We start from the raw sequence: 6,000 nt of genomic DNA, 5'->3' as shown, positions 1-6,000 counted from the left end.
AAATCACAACAAGTTGTCTCAAGACACTTTACATGTAGAGAAGAGACCCGACATCCCACCCTGAGCAAGCAATTTTGCGACAGTGGCAACGAAAAACTCCCTCTTAACTGGAAGAAACGTCAGGCAGACCCTAGGCTCTAGGCTGGCGGCCTTCTGCCTCGACCGTGTCGGGGGAAAGAAGAGAGAGAGAGGGAGAGACAGACAGAGGAGAGACAGAAAGAGATACAGTGCAAGTAGTAACAATAACAATAGTAGCAAATATAATAGTGTAAGATAGTATATGATAATATAATATAGTACAGCAATAATGTGTATGCAGTATATAATGGTATAATATAAGAATGTTAAGATAATATACAGTATAGTGTAGTGGTATAGTGTGTGTGTGTGTGTGTGTGTGTGTGTGTGTGTGTGTGTGTGTGTGTGTGTGTGTGTGTGTGTGTGTGTGTGTGTGTGTGTGTGTGTGTGTGTGTGTGTGTGTGTGTGTGTGTGTGTGTGTGTGTGTGTGTGTGTGTGTGTGTGTGTGTGTGTGTGTGTGTGTGTGTGTGTGTGTGTGTGTGTGTGTGTGTGTGTGTGTGTGTAAAATGACAACTAGCTGTTAGAGTAAATATGGTTGTTACCCAGAATGTTCTGGAAGTCAAGATTAAACAGCTTTGCTAACTTCCCTATCGTATTTCTGAGTGAAATAGGCAGGCAGAAAGTAAGGAAGAAAACACGACTGGATGGAATTTGTATAGTTAAATTGTTGCACAATACAGTATGAATAGGGAGAGTTAAAAAGGTGCTACAAGTGATATTACTTTGGTTAAAACTAAAAGTGTATTGTTAAAAAGATATACTATATTCTGTAATAGTAATCAGAGTGTTTGTTCAGTAAAAGGGGACTCCCTTCTCTCCAGCTCTTTAGTACAACGAATAATAATATAAGAGATTAACATATTCAAGTGCACATTTTATTCATTTCATCCTAGACTTTTTTTTATTAACGCTGCAATCAGATGAGGAGTGGTTTCTGAATTGTGTGTAGTTGCACGTTTTCTATTGGGATGATGATGGAAGATTGGCTAGATTTATTTAGTGTTGAATGGGGTTTGTACAGGTGGAAGCATGTCTGGAAAGGCGACTGAAGCCTAATTTATAGTTGTACACTTACGTAACAGTAAGACGCGCGAACACGGGAAGCGAACGCAGCCCTATTTTATTTTTTAAATTGTTATGTTGTGTATTTACGGACTTGTAATCCGTGTTATTTCACCGTGATGGGGAGAGCGTAGAGAGAAAGTCACGTGATTGCCTCCGCCTCGTATTGAAGTTAATGGGGGGGATATGGTTCTCCTATGCACAGAGTTTCGGAGTTCCTAGTCATCTATGCACGGAATTGCCGTTTGTCAATCCGTGCTATTTCACCGTGTTTGGGGGGCGATCGGGTTGGTTTCATAGTAAGCTCCACTCTGAGATCTGTCAGCAGCCAATGAGAGCGTGAGTCACATGGGGGCGCGGCTACACACAGGCAGTGCACACACACAGAGACACACACAACCCGAGCACGGTTTCATAGTAAGCTCCACTTGGGCGGAGGCGCGCTTCGCACGCCTCCTTCCGCGTTCGCAATTATGTTCCATGGTACTGACATTACGTTCCATGATACATGATGGATACTAATTGGATACTGTAAAATTAATCTACAGTACACCCAAAAATTAAGGTAAGTAATTATAAAAGGAGAGGAGCTATGTGCACAGTTGCATCAATAGACCACCTTAGTACTGGAATATTTGTATGTGTGTTGCAATGAGAAGAGTCTATCAGCACACAACTCAAGTTGGCAGCCTGAACTAGCTTGCAGGCATCGCTCCATTTATTGATCTGAGTACAACTACAAGGTACAGGCCAAATTTTGTCTCACTGGTATCTGTCAAGGTGGTCAATTTGAATACGTATTGTCTGAAAGACATGCAGGCTAATATCAGAGTGAGATTTTTTTTCCCTGATCTCCAACAACACCCAGCTTCGAGCCGTGACCACTGGGTGATGGTACAATTGAATGATGTTACCTATGTGACACGACATGGCCTCACTGAACCACTGCATGCGCAATCTGATGTGGGATAGGTGTTGGCTAGCTCTGATTCATAGCCGTTAAGGAGTTCCCCTTAAGGCTATGGGACCGATGAGCCAATGCGCCTGCAGCACAGGCTCCACGTCGGGAGTAAAAATAAGAAAGACACTTTCGCTACTCACCAAAACAAAGACGGTTTTATGGAGTTGAAAGCCAACTCTACTAAGTGGGAGCACTCTGAGCCCCCCCGCCCCGCCCCCCCCCCCCCCTTCACATCTAAAATTCACTTTTTGGCCAAAATGTAAAAGAATCCACCGGACGGAGATTCCTGGTTAAGAGATGTTTTTACGGAACAGCGACTCTAGCGTTGCAGAGCTGAATAACACCCAATGAAACGTTATCTCAAGGTGTAATGCGGTCCTCTGACCTGTGTGGCAGTAGTGAGTTGGCGCCGTGATGGCGCGGCCGAAGATTACAAAAACAAAGAAGTAGTGTACACACCTGCACACCTGTATGGGTGTGACTGCTTAAATCAGCCATCACCCATCCCACCACTAAAACATGCGTGTGCACACACACACACACACACACACACACACACACACACACACACACACACACACACACACACACACACACACTCACTCACTCACTCACTCACTCACTCACTCACTCACTCACTCACTCACTCACTCACTCACTCACTCACTCACTCACTCACTCACTCACTCTCTCTCTCTCTCTCTCTCTCTCTCTCTCTCTCTCTCTCTCTCTCTCTCTCTCTCTCTCTCTCTCTCTCTCTCTCTCTCTCTCTCTCTCTCTCTCTCTCTCTCTGTCTTTCTTGTCTTGTTGAAATGTGCTATACAAAAAATAAACTTTCCTTGCCTTACTCAAAGACATTTACATAATTGCAATATTGAGATTCTGGCTGGGGAGCTGTGTTCCCCCTCTCTTCCCGCTCTTCCTGTCTCTCTACTCTTCTCCTATACTTGAATAAAGCAAAGTGCAACACAGTCCTACAGACAGATCCGCAGGGACAGTATGGTCTTAGAGAGAGAAAGCACTATCACTAAAAAAGCACAAAGGCCACTCCAATCTCTCCTCTCCTCTCCTCTCCTCTCCTCTCCTCTCCTCTCCTCTCCTCTCCTCTCCTCTCCTCTCCTCTCCTGTATCCTCATTGACAACCATAAAGACATTAGAGAGATAACCACAGGAGCCAAGAGCAATAAAACACACACACACACACACACACACACACACACACACACACACACACACACACACACACACACACACACACACACACACACACACACACACACACACACACACACACACACACACACACACACACACACAGGAAAAAGTAGCCATAAAGAAGAAGAATTAGTGAAATTCAGCTGATAAGAACAGCCTTCCCCATCAGCCAGTCAAGATAGTAGCCATGCAGTTGTATGTATTTATTTTTTATACGTACAAGGACAGTGTGTGTGTGTGTGTGTGTGTGTGTGTGTGTGTGTGTGTGTGTGTGTGTGTGTGTGTGTGTGTGTGTGTGTGTGTGTGTGTGTGTGTGTGTGTGTGTGTGTGTGTGTGTGTGTGTTCTCAGTTAGTACCCACTGTCCAACAAAATGACCACATTAACATCTTAAGATGGACCAATAAAATGATATATTACTGCATGCTGTCATGGTGTCAGTATTGCAACCACAACACAACACTGTTCATGGCTGCAGCCTCCAGTTCACTAATGGTTGGCATATCTGCTTGATTAGATAGCATGTCCCAAAACACATGCAATGTGTCCAACTTACAATTTAGCCATTTAGCAAACACTCTTAAAGTGAGTCTATTTACAAAGTGCAAGGTTGCATGAACCCTGTCAGCCAACACAGCTGGACACAACTGCTGCATGTAATGCCATCTCTTTATCCAATGTTTCTCTGAACATTTCTATTGACATGATGTGCAATGCACTTTTTAATCATTTTTATTAGGACTACACCAGTTAAATCAGTACGATGTAATAAGCCTTATTACATCGTACTGATTTAACTGGTGTAGTCCTAATAAAAATGAGGAGGAAACATGGAAACATGACTATTGCAACAAATCGGTAGTACAATTAGTAGTGGTGCCATACATATATAATCATGAGTGACTCATGAACACATGTTTCTTTCATAACAGTGACAGAAGGATAGAGGAAATGTCGTACGTCAAGAGAATGAAAGCGTATAGATGAGACAAATGGATGCTACTAGGCCATGAATCATCTTTACTTAAGGCAATAGTTCCTTATTAAACTGCACTCCATTTCTCTAGGAACTGTACGTAACACGTCATTATTATGGTTGAATGCTACTGGAATGCCTGGAGATGAGACTGCATTTGCACAGTCATAACTAGAAAGGTGTGCTCAGTAGAGCGCAAATCTCCACCAGGAGGCATGCCCTAATAATAATAGTATTGTATGCAGTGACATTTCTATTGTCATCCATGCAAATAGCGCTGCATGTGATTACAAGTTGTACATCATCTCCACTCTCCATGAATTTCTCATATTCATTGTCTACCTTCCCCCATCTTTCTCTCAATTCTGTCAATCAAATTTCTGCAAGTCTGATTGTTACTGTAATTCCTTGTGTCACCAGTCAATCAAATGTTGTGATTTGAAATGTGAAGTAAGTGTCGTGTTTATGCTGCTTCACATTCGCTGTGCAAGTACTCTGTGAGAGGAAGTTATACTATGCAAGGCAATGTGCAGTTTATAGGCTTGTCTCTATAGAGATGTAGCAATCTTTATAATCTTTACCAATATAAACAAAACTATACGATAACAATGTTGGTGTAACTAAGAGATTCACTTACTGTACATATATATATATATATATATATATATGTATATATATATATATATAATAATATTTGAGAACTGAGGTCTGGCCTGATGACAGCATGCACAAGAAATATGACCCTCATTCAGCCAATTACTATGCGAGATTATGTACATCATGTAGACCAATACGCACACAAACACATGCATGCATGGACACACACGTGTGCACACACACGCGTGCACACGCGTGCACGCACGCACGCACGCACGCACGCACGCACGCACGCACGCACGCACGCACGCACACACGCACACAAACACAAACACAAACACAAACACAAACACACAAACACACAAACACACACACAAACACACACATACACATTGATTGTTGAGGTAAAGTGTTTCTCATTTATTTCCTTGCTCAGGTTTTCAGAGGCGATTCAGGAATCTGAACCGGTGACTGTCTGTTGCCAAGGCCTCTTCTCTAACCTCTTAGATATATGGCTGGTCTGAACTAATCTGAGATGTGTTCCTGCATCATGAAAATTACCAATAGTTGTCTGCCATTTCATTCACAGGATGGTTAAATATGCCTGTTCTATCATTTCTAATTCTACACCACAAATTTTCATTTTGTGTAGCTGGCTATAATCCACCACATGCACCATTATCAATTAATTAAGTCCTTCACTGCTGCATTGCCGGCCACCCCAAGAACCAAGACATGGACATCATTCAACACAGCACTGAGGACGTGCCCTCCAGCTGTCATGGAGGAATTGTGGAATAATAATTGAAATTAACAGCTTCTCTTGACAGACTGCGTGTGGTGTTCTTGGAGCGAAAAGCAATTCTAGTTGATGTGACTTGATTAAATTTGCCGCAAATTAGGATTTTGACGTACAAATATTGTTATTGTTGGAATGTGTGTGCCATGCAGTGAAGCTTTAATGAGGAGAGGAGTGGGGAGGAGGAGCACAGAAGCGGAGAGGACTGGGTGCGAGATGAAAGGAGAGGAGACAAGGGGAGAGGAGACGAGATGAGAGGATAAGAGAGGAGAGGAGCTGTCAGTGAGACCTTCATTTTGTTGTTCCTTCAGGAG

The sequence above is a fragment of the Gymnoscopelus braueri genome, assembly GCF_963280865.1.
Source record: "Gymnoscopelus braueri genome assembly, chromosome: 4".
NCBI lineage: Eukaryota > Metazoa > Chordata > Actinopteri > Myctophiformes > Myctophidae > Gymnoscopelus > Gymnoscopelus braueri.
This window is presented reverse-complemented; position numbering follows the sequence as displayed.